The sequence below is a fragment of the Somniosus microcephalus genome, chromosome 4 (genome assembly GCF_052327205.1).
Source record: "Somniosus microcephalus isolate GS21.2 chromosome 4, FLI_Smic_1.0, whole genome shotgun sequence".
Taxonomy (NCBI): domain Eukaryota; kingdom Metazoa; phylum Chordata; class Chondrichthyes; order Squaliformes; family Somniosidae; genus Somniosus; species Somniosus microcephalus.
This window is the reverse complement of record NC_140990.1, coordinates 180,967,607-180,982,302: the sequence shown is the minus strand read 5'-3', so window position 1 is coordinate 180,982,302 and position 14,696 is coordinate 180,967,607.

The following is a 14,696-nucleotide window of genomic DNA, read 5'->3' as shown; positions in this document are numbered from 1 at the left end:
TTAAGAGGGGGGGCTGGGTGTGGTTACCAGTGGGCATACTATGGTTTATTAAGAGGGGGGGCTGGGTGTGGTTACCAGTGGGCATACTGTGGTTCATTAAGAAGGGGGGCTGGGTGTGGTTACCAGTGGGCATACTATGGTTTATTAAGAGGGGGGCTGGGTGTGGTTACCAGTGGACATACTATGGTTTATTAAGAGGGGGGGCTGGGTGTGGTTACCAGTAGACATACTATGGTTTATTAAGAGGGGGGGCTGGGTCTGGTTACCAGTAGACAGACTATGGTTTATTAAGAGGGGGGGCTGGGTGTGGTTACCAGTGGGCATACTATGGTTCATTAAGAGGGGGGGGCTGGGTGTGGTTACCAGTGGGCAAACTATGGTTCATTAAGAGGGGGGCTGGGTGTGGTTACCAGTAGGCATACTATGGTTCATTAAGAGGGGGGGCTGGGTGTGGATACCAGTGGGCATACTATGGTTCATTAAGAGGGGGGGCTGGGTGTGGTTACCAGTGGGCATACTATGGTTCATTAAGAGGGGGGGCTGGGTGTGGTTACCAGTAGACATACTGTGGTTCATTAAGAGGGGTAGCTGGGTGTGGTTACCAGTAGGCATACTATGGTTCATTAAGAGGGGTAGCTGGGTGTGGTTACCAGTAGACATACTATGGTTCATTAAGAGGGGGGGCTGGGTGTGGTTACCAGTAGACATACTATGGTTCATTAAGAGGGGTAGCTGGGTGTGGTTACCAGTAGGCATACTATGGTTCATTAAGAGGGGGGCTGGGTGTGGTTACCAGTGGGCATACTATGGTTCATTAAGAGGGGGGCATGGGTGTGGTTACCAGTGGGCATACTATGGTTCATTAAGAGGGGGGCTGGGTGTGGTTACCAGTGGGCATTCTATGGTTCATTAAGAGGGGGGGCTGGGTGTGGTTACCAGTGGGCATACTATGGTTCATTAAGAGGGGGGGCTGGGTGTGGTTACCAGTAGACGTACTATGGTTCATTAAGAGGGGGGCTGGGTGTGGTTACCAGTAGGCATACTATGGTTCATTAAGAGGGGGGGCTGGGTGTGGTTACCAGTAGGCATACTATGGTTCATTAAGAGGGGGGCTGGGTGTGGTTAACAGTAGACATACTATGGTTCATTAAGAGGTGGGCTGGGTGTGGTTGCCAGTGGGCATACTATGGTTCATTAAGAGGGGGGCTGGGTGTGGTTACCAGTAGACATACTATGGTTCATTAAGAGGGGGGGCTGGGTGTGGTTACCAGTAGACATACTATGGTTCATTAAGAGGGGTAGCTGGGTGTGGTTACCAGTAGGCATACTATGGTTCATTAAGAGGGGTAGCTGGGTGTGGTTACCAGTAGACATACTATGGTTCATTAAGAGGGGGGGCTGGGTGTGGTTACCAGTAGACATACTATGGTTCATTAAGAGGGGTAGCTGGGTGTGGTTACCAGTAGGCATACTATGGTTCATTAAGAGGGGGGCTGGGTGTGGTTACCAGTGGGCATACTATGGTTCATTAAGAGGGGGATATGGGTATGGTTACCAGTGGGCATACTATGGTTCATTAAGAGGGGGGCTGGGTGTGGTTACCAGTGGGCATTCTATGGTTCATTAAGAGAGGGGGCTGGGTGTGGTTACCAGTGGGCATACTATGGTTCATTAAGAGGGGGGGCTGGGTGTGGTTACCAGTAGACGTACTATGGTTCATTAAGAGGGGGGTATGGGTATGGTTACCAGTGGGCATACTATGGTTCATTAAGAGGGGGGCTGGGTGTGGTTACCAGTGGGCATACTAGGGTTCATTAAGAGGGAGGCTGGGTGTGGTTACCAGTGGGCATACTATGGTTCATTAAGAGGGGGGATGGGTGTGGTTACCAGTGGGCATACTAGGGTTCATTAAGAGGGGGGCTGGGTGTGGTTACCAGTGGGCATACTAGGGTTCATTAAGAGGGGGGCTGGGTGTGGTTACCAGTGGGCATACTATGGTTCATTAAGAGGGGGGCTGGGTGTGGTTACTCGTAGACATACTATGGTTGACTAAGAGGAGGGCAGGGTGTGGTTACCAGTAGGCATACTATGGTTCATTAAGAGGGGGGCTGGGTGTGGTTACCAGTGGGCATGCTATGGTTCATTAAGAGGGGGGCTGGGTGTGGTTACCAGTGGGCATACTAGGGTTAATTAAGAGGGGGGCTGGGTGTGGTTACCAGTGGGCATACTATGGTTCATTAAGAGGGGGGCTGGGTGTGGTTACCAGTGGACATACTATGGTTCATTCAGAGGGGGGGCTGGGTGTGGTTACCAGTGGGCATACTATGGTTCATTAAGAGGGGGGGCTGGGTGTGGTTACCAGTAGGCATACTATGGTTCATTAAGAGGGGGGCTGGGTGTGGTTACCAGTGGGCATACTATGGTTCATTAAGAGGGGGGGCTGGGTGTGGTTACCAGTGGGCATACTATGGTTCATTAAGAGGGGGGCTGGGTGTGGTTACCAGTGGGCATACTATGGTTCATTAAGAGGGGGGCTGGGTGTGGTTACCAGTGGGCATACTATGGTTCATTAAGAGGGGGGCTGGGTGTGGTTACCAGTAGGCATACTATGGTTCATTAAGACGGGGGCTGGGTGTGGATACCAGTGGGCATACTATGGTTCATTAAGAGGGGGGCTGGGTGTGGTTACCAGTGGGCATACTATGGTTCATTAAGAGTGGAGGCTGGGTATGGTTACCAGTGGGCATACTATGGTTCATTAAGAGAGGGGGCTGGGTGTGGTTACCAGTGGGCATACTATGGTTCATTAAGGGGGGGCTGGGTGTGGTTACCAGTGGGCATACTATGGTTCATTAAGAGGGGGGCTGCGTGTGGTTACCAGTGGGCATACTATGGTTCATTAAGAGGGGGGCTGGGTGTGGTTACCTGTGGGCATACTATGGTTCATTAAGAGGGGGGCTGGGTGTGGTTACCAGTGGGCATACTATGGTTCATTAAGACGGGGGCTGGGTGTGGTTACCGGTGGGCATACTATGGTTCATTAAGAGGGGGGCTGGGTGATGTTACCAGTGGGCATACTATGGTTCATTAAGAGGGGGGCTGGGTGTGGTTACCTGTGGGCATACTATGGTTCATTAAGAGGGGGGCTGGGTGTGGTTACCAGTGGGCATACTATGGTTCATTAAGACGGGGGCTGGGTGTGGTTACCAGTAGGCATACTATGGTTCATTCAGACGGGGGCTGGGTGTGGTTACCAGTGGGCATACTATGGTTCATTAAGAGGGGGGCTGGGTGTGGTTACCGTTGGGCATACTATGGTTCATTAAGAGGGGAGGCCGAGTGTGGTTACCAGTGGGCATACTATGTTTCATTAAGAGAGGGGGCTGGGTGTGGTTACCAGTGGGCATACTATGGTTCATTAAGGGGGGGGCTGGGTGTGGTTACCAGTGGGCATACTATGGTTCATTAAGAGGGGGGGCTGGGTGTGGTTACCAGTGGGCATACTATGGTTCATTAAGAGGGGGGCTGGGTGTGGTTACCAGTGGGCATACTATGGTTCATTAAGAGGGGGGCTGGGTGTGGTTACCAGTAGGCATACTATGGTTCATTAAGATGGGGGCTGGGTGTGGTTAACAGTGGGCATACTATGGTTCATTAAGAGGGGGGCTGGGTGTGTTTACCAGTGGGCATACTATGGTTCATTAAGAGGGGGGGCTGGGTGTGGTTACCAGTAGGCATACTATTGTTCATTAAGAGGGGGGCTGGGTGTGGTTACCAGTGGGCATACTATGGTTCATTAAGAGGGGGTGCTGGGTGTGGTTACCAGTGGGCATACTATGGTTCATTAAGAGGGGGGCTGGGTGTGGTTACCAGTGGGCAGACTATGGTTCATTAAGAGGGGGGCAGGGTGTGGTTACCAGTAGGCATACTATCGTTCATTAAGAGGGGGGCTGTGTGTGGTTACCAGTGGGCATACTATTGTTCATTAAGAGGGGGGCTGGGTGTGGTTACCAGTGGGCATACTATGGTTCATTAAGAGGGGGGCAGGGTGTGGTTACCAGTGGGCATACTATGGTTCATTAAGGGGGGGGGCTGGGTGTGGTTACCAGTGGGCATACTATGGTTCATTAAGAGGGGGGCTGGGTGTGGTTACCAGTGGGCATACTATGGTTCATTAAGAGGGGGGCTGGGTGTGGTTACCAGTGGGCATACTATGGTTCATTAAGAGGGGGGGCTGGGTGTGGTTACCAGTAGACATACTATGGTTCATTAAGAGGGGGGCTGGGTGTGGTTACCAGTAGGCATACTATGGTTCATTAAGAGGGGGTGCTGGGTGTGGTTACCAGTGGGCATACTATGGTTCATTAAGAGGGGGGGCTGGGTGTGGTTACCAGTGGGCATACTGTGGTTTATTAAGAGTGGGGGCTGGGTGTGGTTACCAGTAGGCATACTGTGGTTCATTAAGAGGGGGGGCTGGGTGTGGTTACCAGTAGATATACTATGGTTCATTAAGAGGGGGGGCTGGGTGTGGTTACCAGTAGACATACTATGGCTCATTAAGAGGGGGGCTGGGTGTGGTTACCAGTAGACATACTATGGTTTATTAAGAGGGGGGCTGGGTGTGGTTACCAGTGGGCATACTATGGTTCATTAAGAGGGGGGCAGGGTGTGGTTACCAGTGGGCATACTATGGTTCATTAAGGGGGGGGGGGCTGGGTGTGGTTACCAGTGGGCATACTGTGGTTCATTAAGAGGGGGGCTAGGTGTGGTTACCAGTGGGCATACTAGGGTTAATTAAGAGGGGGGCTGGGTGTGGTTACCAGTGGGCATACTATGGTTCATTAAGAGGGAGGCTGGGTGTGGTTACCAGTGGACATACTATGGTTCATAAAGAGGGGGGGCTGGGTGTGGTTACCAGTGGGCATACTATGGTTCATTAAGAGGGGGTGCTGGGTGTGGTTACCAGTAGGCATACTATGGTTCATTAAGAGGGGGGCTGGGTGTGGTTACTCGTAGACATACTATGGTTCACTAAGAGGAGGGCAGGGTGTGGTTACCAGTAGGCATACTATGGTTCATTAAGAGGGGGGCTGGGTGTGGTTACCAGTGGTCATGCTATGGTTCATTAAGAGGGGGGCTGGGTGTGGTTACCAGTGGGCATACTATGGTTCATTAAGAGGGGGGCTGGGTGTGGTTACCAGTGGACATACTATGGTTCATTAAGAGGGGGTGCTGGGTGTGGTTACCAGTGGGCATACTATGGTTCATTAAGAGGGGGGGCTGGGTGTGGTTACCAGTAGGCATACTATGGTTCATTAAGAGGGGGGCTGGGTGTGGTTACCAGTGGGCATACTATGGTTCATTAAGAGGGGGGGCTGGGTGTGGTTACCAGTGGGCATACTATGGTTCATTAAGAGGGGGGCTGGGTGTGGTTACCAGTGGGCATACTATGGTTCATTAAGAGGGGGGCTGGGTGTGGTTACCAGTGGGCATACTATGGTTCATTAAGAGGGGGGCTGGGTGTGGTTACCAGTAGGCATACTATGGTTCATTAAGACGGGGGCTGGGTGTGGATACCAGTGGGCATACTATGGTTCATTAAGAGGGGGGCTGGGTGTGGTTACCAGTGGGCATACTATGGTTCATTAAGAGTGGAGGCTGGGTATGGTTACCAGTGGGCATACTATGGTTCATTAAGAGAGGGGGCTGGGTGTGGTTACCAGTGGGCATACTATGGTTCATTAAGGGGGGGCTGGGTGTGGTTACCAGTGGGCATACTATGGTTCATTAAGAGGGGGGCTGGGTGTGGTTACCAGTGGGCATACTATGGTTCATTAAGAGGGGGGCTGGGTGTGGTTACCTGTGGGCATACTATGGTTCATTAAGAGGGGGGCTGGGTGTGGTTACCAGTGGGCATACTATGGTTCATTAAGACGGGGGCTGGGTGTGGTTACCGGTGGGCATACTATGGTTCATTAAGAGGGGGGCTGGGTGATGTTACCAGTGGGCATACTATGGTTCATTAAGAGGGGGGCTGGGTGTGGTTACCTGTGGGCATACTATGGTTCATTAAGAGGGGGGCTGGGTGTGGTTACCAGTGGGCATACTATGGTTCATTAAGACGGGGGCTGGGTGTGGTTACCAGTAGGCATACTATGGTTCATTCAGACGGGGGCTGGGTGTGGTTACCAGTGGGCATACTATGGTTCATTAAGAGGGGGGCTGGGTGTGGTTACCATTGGGCATACTATGGTTCATTAAGAGGGGAGGCTGGGTGTGGTTACCAGTGGGCATACTATGGTTCATTAAGAGAGGGGGCTGGGTGTGGTTACCAGTGGGCATACTATGGTTCATTAAGGGGGGGGCTGGGTGTGGTTACCAGTGGGCATACTATGGTTCATTAAGAGGGGGGGCTGGGTGTGGTTAGCAGTGGGCATACTATGGTTCATTAAGAGGGGGGGCTGGGTGTGGTTACCAGTAGACATACTATGGTTTATTAAGAGGGGGGCTGGGTGTGGTTACCAGTGGGCATACTATGGTTCATTAAGAGGGGGGCAGGGTGTGGTTACCAGTGGGCATACTATGGTTCATTAAGGGGGGGGGGGCTGGGTGTGGTTACCAGTGGGCATACTGTGGTTCATTAAGAGGGGGGCTAGGTGTGGTTACCAGTGGGCATACTAGGGTTAATTAAGAGGGGGGCTGGGTGTGGTTACCAGTGGGCATACTATGGTTCATTAAGAGGGAGGCTGGGTGTGGTTACCAGTGGACATACTATGGTTCATTAAGAGGGGGGGCTGGGTGTGGTTACCAGTGGGCATACTATGGTTCATTAAGAGGGGGGGCTGGGTGTGGTTACCAGTAGGCATACTATGGTTCATTAAGAGGGGGGCTGGGTGTGGTTACTCGTAGACATACTATGGTTCACTAAGAGGAGGGCAGGGTGTGGTTACCAGTAGGCATACTATGGTTCATTAAGAGGGGGGCTGGGTGTGGTTACCAGTGGGCATGCTATGGTTCATTAAGAGGGGGGCTGGGTGTGGTTACCAGTGGGCATACTATGGTTCATTAAGAGGGGGGCTGGGTGTGGTTACCAGTGGACATACTATGGTTCATTAAGAGGGGGGGCTGGGTGTGGTTACCAGTGGGCATACTATGGTTCATTAAGAGGGGGGGCTGGGTGTGGTTACCAGTGGGCATACTATGGTTCATTAAGAGGGGGGCTGGGTGTGGTTACCAGTGGGCATACTATGGTTCATTAAGAGGGGGGCTGGGTGTGGTTACCAGTGGGCATACTATGGTTCATTAAGAGGGGGGCTGGGTGTGGTTACCAGTAGGCATACTATGGTTCATTAAGACGGGGGCTGGGTGTGGATACCAGTGGGCATACTATGGTTCATTAAGAGGGGGGCTGGGTGTGGTTACCAGTGGGCATACTATGGTTCATTAAGAGTGGAGGCTGGGTATGGTTACCAGTGGGCATACTATGGTTCATTAAGAGAGGGGGCTGGGTGTGGTTACCAGTGGGCATACTATGGCTCATTAAGGGGGGGCTGGGTGTGGTTACCAGTGGGCATACTATGGTTCATTAAGAGGGGGGCTGGGTGTGGTTACCAGTGGGCATACTATGGTTCATTAAGAGGGGGGCTGGGTGTGGTTACCTGTGGGCATACTATGGTTCATTAAGAGGGGGGCTGGGTGTGGTTACCAGTGGGCATACTATGGTTCATTAAGAGGGGGGCTGGGTGTGGTTACCAGTAGGCATACTATGGTTCATTAAGATGGGGGCTGGGTGTGGTTAACAGTGGGCATACTATGGTTCATTAAGAGGGGGGCTGGGTGTGGTTACGAGTGGGCATACTATGGTTCATTAAGAGGGGGGGCTGGGTGTGGTTACCAGTAGGCATACTATTGTTCATTAAGAGGGGGGCTGGGTGTGGTTACCAGTGGGCATACTATGGTTCATTAAGAGGGGGTGCTGGGTGTGGTTACCAGTGGGCATACTATGGTTCATTAAGAGGGGGGCTGGGTGTGGTTACCAGTGGGCATACTATGGTTCATTAAGAGGGGGGCAGGGTTTGGTTACCAGTAGGCATACTATCGTTCATTAAGAGGGGAGCTGTGTGTGGTTACCAGTGGGCATACTATGGTTCATTAAGAGGGGGCTGGGTGTGGTTACCAGTGGGCATACTATGGTTCATTAAGAGGGGGGCAGGGTGTGGTTACCAGTGGGCATACTATGGTTCATTAAGCGGGGGGGGCTGGGTGTGGTTGCCAGTGGGCATACTATGGTTCATTAAGAGGGGGGCTGGGTGTGGTTACCAGTGGGCATACTATGGTTCATTAAGAGGGGGGCTGGGTGTGGTTACCAGTGGGCATACTATGGTTCATTAAGAGGGGGGGCTGGGTGTGGTTACCAGTAGACATACTATGGTTCATTAAGAGGGGGGCTGGGTGTGGTTACCAGTAGGCATACTATGGTTCATTAAGAGGGGGGCTGGGTGTGGTTACCAGTGGGCATACTATGGTTCATTAAGAGGGGGTGCTGGGTGTGGTTACCAGTGGGCATACTATGGTTCATTAAGAGGGGGGGCTGGGTGTGGTTACCAGTGGGCATACTGTGGTTTATTAAGAGTGGGGGCTGGGTGTGGTTACCAGTAGACATACTGTGGTTCATTAAGAGGGGGGGCTGGGTGTGGTTACCAGTAGATATACTATGGTACATTAAGAGGGGGGGCTGGGTGTGGTTACCAGTAGACATACTATGGCTCATTAAGAGGGGGCTGGGTGTGGTTACCAGTAGACATACTATGGTTTATTAAGAGGGGGGCTGGGTGTGGTTACCAGTGGGCATACTATGGTTCATTAAGAGGGGGGCAGGGTGTGGTTACCAGTGGGCATACTATGGTTCATTAAGGGGGGGGGGCTGGGTGTGGTTACCAGTGGGCATACTGTGGTTCATTAAGAGGGGGGCTAGGTGTGGTTACCAGTGGGCATACTAGGGTTAATTAAGAGGGGGGCTGGGTGTGGTTACCAGTGGGCATACTATGGTTCATTAAGAGGGAGGCTGGGTGTGGTTACCAGTGGACATACTATGGTTCATTAAGAGGGGGGGCTGGGTGTGGTTACCAGTGGGCATACTATGGTTCATTAAGAGGGGGGGCTGGGTGTGGTTACCAGTAGGCATACTATGGTTCATTTAAGAGGGGGGCTGGGTGTGGTTACTAGTGGGCATACTATGGTTCATTAAGAGGGGGGGCTGGGTGTGGTTACCAGTGGGCATACTATGGTTCATTAAGAGGGGGGCTGGGTGTGGTTACCAGTAGGCATACTATGGTTCATTAAGACGGGGGCTGGGTGTGGTTACCAGTGGGCATACTATGGTTAATTAAGAGGGGGGCTGGGTGTGGTTACCAGTGGGCATACTATGGTTCATTAAGAGGGGAGGCTGGGTGTGGTTACCAGTGGGCACACTATGGTTCATTAAGAGAGGGGGCTGGGTGTGGTTACCAGTGGGCATACTATGGTTCATTAAGGGGGGGCTGGGTGTGGTTACCAGTGGGCATACTATGGTTCATTAAGAGGGGGGCTGGGTGTGGTTACCAGTGGGCATACTATGGTTCATTAAGAGGGGGGCTGGGTGTGGTTACCTGTGGGCATACTATGGTTCATTAAGAGGGGGGCTGGGTGTGGTTACCAGTGGGCATACTATGGTTCATTAAGACGGGGGCTGGGTGTGGTTACCGGTGGGCATACTATGGTTCATTAAGAGGGGGGCTGGGTGTGGTTACCAGTGGGCATACTATGGTTCATTAAGAGGGGGGCTGGGTGTGGTTACCTGTGGGCATACTATGGTTCATTAAGAGGGGGGCTGGGTGTGGTTACCAGTGGGCATACTATGGTTCATTAAGACGGGGGCTGGGTGTGGTTACCAGTAGGCATACTATGGTTCATTAAGACGGGGGCTGTGTGTGGTTACCAGTGGGCATACTATGGTTCATTAAGAGGGGGGCTGGGTGTGGTTACCAGTGGGCATACTATGGTTCATTAAGAGGGGAGGGTGGGTGTGGTTACCAGTGGGCATACTATGGTTCATTAAGAGAGGGGGCTGGGTGTGGTTACCAGTGGGCATACTATGGTTCATTAAGGGGGGGGCTGGGTGTGGTTACCAGTGGGCATACTATGGTTCATTAAGAGGGGGGGCTGGGTGTGGTTACCAGTGGGCATACTATGGTTCATTAAGAGGGGGGCTGGGTGTGGTTACCAGTGGGCATACTATGGTTCATTAATAGGGTGGCTGGGTGTGGTTACCAGTAGGCATACTATGGTTCATTAAGAGGGGAGCTGGGTGTGGTTACCAATGTGCATACTATGGTTCATTAAGAGGGGGGCTGGGTGTGGTTACCAGTGGGCATACTATGGTTCATTAAGAGGGGGGGCTGGGTGTGGTTACCAGTAGGCATACTATGGTTCATTAAGAGGGGGGCTGGGTGTGGTTACCAGTGGGCATACTATGGTTCATTAAGAGGGGGTGCTGGGTGTGGTTACCAGTGGGCATACTATGGTTCATTAAGAGGGGGGCTGTGTGTGGTTACCAGTGGGCATACTATGGTTCATTAAGAGGGGGGCAGGGTGTGGTTACCAGTGGGCATACTATGGTTCATTAAGAGGGGGGCTGGGTGTGGTTACCAGTGGGCATACTATGGTTCATTAAGAGGGGGGCTGGGTGTGGTTACCAGTGGGCATACTATGGTTCATTAAGAGGGGGGCAGGGTGTGGTTACCAGTGGGCATACTATGGTTCATTAAGGGGGGGGCTGGGTGTGGTTACCAGTGGGCATACTATGGTTCATTAACAGGGGGGGCTGGGTGTGGTTACCAGTGGGCATACTATGGTTCATTAAGAGGGGGGCTGGGTGTGGTTACCAGTGGGCATACTATGGTTCATTGAGAGGGGGGCTGGGTGTGGTTACCAGTGGGCATACTATGGTTCATTAAGAGGGGGGGCTGGGTGTGGTTACCAGTAGACATACTATGGTTCATTAAGAGGGGGGCTGGGTGTGGTTACCAGTAGGCATACTATGGTTCATTAAGAGGGGGGCTGGGTGTGGTTACCAGTGGGCATACTATGGTTCATTAAGAGGGGGTGCTGGGTGTGGTTACCAGTGGGCATACTATGGTTCATTAAGAGGGGGGGCTGGGTGTGGTTACCTGTGGGCATACTATGGTTTATTAAGAGGGGGGGCTGGGTGTGGTTACCAGTAGGCATACTGTGGTTCATTAAGAGGGGGGGCTGTGTGTGGTTACCAGTAGATATACTATGGTTCATTAAGAGGGGGGGCTGGGTGTGGTTACCTGTAGACATACTATGGCTCATTAAGAGGGGGGCTCGGTGGGTTTACCAGTAGACATACTATGGTTTATTAAGAGGGGGGCTGGGTGTGGTTACCAGTGGGCATACTATGGTTTATTAAGAGGGGGGGCTGGGTGTGGTTACCAGTGGGCATACTATGGTTCATTAAGAGGGGGGCTGGGTGTGGTTACCTGTGGGCATACTATGGTTCATTAAGAGGGGGGCTGGGTGTGGTTACCAGTGGGCATACTATGGTTCATTAAGACGTGGGCTGGGTGTGGTTACCAGTGGGCATACTATGGTTCATTAAGAGGGGGGCTGGGTGTGGTTACCAATGGGCATACTATGGTTCATTAAGAGGGGGGCTGGGTGTGGTTACCTGTGGGCATACTATGGTTCATTAAGAGGGGGGCTGGGTGTGGTTACCAGTGGGCATACTATGGTTCATTAACACGGGGGCTGGGTGTGGTTACCAGTGGGTATACTATGGTTCATTAAAAGGGGGGCTGGGTGTGGTTACCAGTCGGCATACTATGATTCATTAAGATGGGGGCTGGGTGCGGTTACCAGTGGGCATACTATGGTTCATTAAGAGGGGTGCTGGGTGTGGTTACCAGTGGGCATACTATGGTTTATTAAGAGGGGGGGCTGGGTGTGGTTACCAGTGGGCATACTATGGTTCATTAAGAGGGGGGCTGGGTCTGGTTACCAGTGGGCATACTGTGGTTCATTAAGAGGGGGGCTGGGTGTGGTTACCAGTAGGGATACTATGGTTCATTAAGAGGGGGGGCTGGGTGTGGTTACCAGTGGGCATACTATGGTTCATTAAGAGGGGGGCTGGGTCTGGTTACCAGTGGGCATACTATGGTTCATTAAGAGTGGGGTGGGTGTGGTTACCAGTAGGGATACTATGGTTCATTAAGAGGGGGGCTGGGTGTGGTTACCAGTGGGCATACTATGGTTCATTAAGATGGGGGGCTGGGTGTGGTTACCCGTAGGCATACTATGGTTCATTAAGAGGTGGGCTGGGTGTGGTTACCAGTGGGCATACTATGGTTCATTAAGAGGGGGTGCTGGGTGTGGTTACCAGTGGGCATACTATGGTTCATTAAGAGGGGGGCTGGGTGTGGTTACCAGTGGGCATACTATGGTTCATTAAGAGGGGGGCAGGGTGTGGTTACCAGTAGGCATACTATGGTTCATTAAGAGGGGGGCTGTGTGTGGTTACCAGTGGGCATACTATGGTTCATTAAGAGGGGGGCTGGGTGTGGTTACCAGTGGGCATACTATGGTTCATTAAGAGGGGGGCAGGGTGTGGTTACCAGTGGGCATACTATGGTTCATTAAGGGGGGGGGCTGGGTATGGTTACCAGTGGGCATACTATGGTTCATTAACAGGGGGGGCTGGGTGTGGTTACCAGTGGGCATACTATGGTTCATTAAGAGGGGGGCTGTGTGTGGTTACCAGTGGGCATACTATGGTTCATTAAGAGGGGGGCTGGGTGTGGTTACCAGAGGGCATACTATGGTTCATTAAGAGGGGGGGCTGGGTGTGGTTACCAGTAGACATACTATGGTTCATTAAGAGGGGGGCTGGGTGTGGTTACCAGTGGGCATACTATGGTTCATTAAGAGGGGAGGCAGGTTGTGGTTACCAGTGGGCATACTATGGTTCATTAAGAGGGGGGCTGGCTGTGGTTACCAGTGGGCATACTATGGTTCATTAAGAGGGGGGGCTGGGTGTGGTTACCAGTGGGCATACTATGGTTCATTAAGAGGGGGGCTGGGTGTGGTTACCAGTGGGCATACTATGGTTTATTAAGAGGGGAGGCAGGGTGTGGTTACCAGTGGGCATACTATGGTTCATTAAGAGGGGGGGCTGGGTGTGGTTACCAGTGGGCATACTATGGTTTATTAAGAGGGGGGGCTGGGTGTGGTTACCAGTAGGCATACTATGGTTCATTAAGAGGGGGGGCTGGGTGTGGTTACCAATAGATATACTATGGTTCATTAAGAGGGGGGGCTGGGTGTGGTTACCAGTGGGCATACTATGGTTCATTAAGAGGGGGGCTGGGTGTGGTTACCAGCAGACATACTATGGTTCATTAAGAGGGGGGGCTGGGTGTGGTTACCAGTAGGCATACTGTGGTTCATTCAGAGGGGGGGCTGGGTGTGGTTACCAGTGGGCATACTATGGTTCATTAAGAGGGGGCGCTGGGTGTGGTTACCAGTAGGCATACTATGGTTCATTAAGAGGGGGGCTGGGTGTGGTTACCAGTGGGCATACTATGGTTCATTAAGAGGGGGGGCTGGGTGTGGTTACCAGTAGGCATACTATGGTTCATTAAGAGGGGGGGGCTGGGTGTGGTTACCAGTGGGCATACTATGGTTCATTAAGAGGGGGGGCTGGGTGTGGTTACCAGTAGGCATAATATGGTTCATTAAGAGGGGGGCTGGGTGTGGTTACCAGTGGGCATACTATGGTTCATTAAGAGTGGGGCTGGGTGTGGTTACCAGTGGGCATACTATGGTTCATTCAGAGGAGGGCAGGGTGTGGTTACCAGTAGGCATACTATGGTTCATTAAGAGCGGGGCTGAGTGTGGTTACCAGTGGGCATGCTATGGTTCATTTAGAGGGGTGCTGGGTGTGGTTACCAGTGGGCATACTATGGTTCATTAAGAGGGGGGGCTGGGTGTGGTTACCAGTAGGCATACTATGGTTCATTAAGAGGGGGACTGGGTGTGGTTACCAGTGGGCATACTATGGTTCATTAAGAGGGGGGCTGGGTGTGGTTACCAGTGGGCATAATTTGGTTCATTAAGAGGGGGGCTGGGTGTGGTTACCAGTAGGCATACTATGGTTCATTAAGAGGGGGGGCTGGGTGTGGTTACCAGTGGGCATACTATGGTTCATTAAGAGGGGGGGCTGGGTGTGGTTACCAGTGGGCATACTATGGTTCATTAAGGGGGGGGCTGGGTGTGGTTACCAGTGGGCATACTATGGTTCATTAACAGTGGGGGCTGGGTGTGGTTACCAGTGGGCATACTATGGTTCATTAAGAGGGGGGGCAGGGTGTGGTTACCAGTGGGCATACTATGGTTCATTAAGAGAGGGGCTGGGTTTGGTTACCAGTAGGCATACTATGGTTCATTAAGAGGGGGGCTGGGTGTGGTTACCAGTAGGCATACTATGGTTCATTAAGAGGGGGGCTGGGTGTGGTTACCAGTGGGCATACTATGGTTCATTAAGAGGGGGTGCTGGGTGTGGTTACCAGTGGGCATACTAGGGTTTATTAAGAGGGGGGGCTGGGTGTGGTTCCCAGTGGGCATTCTATGGTTCATTAAGA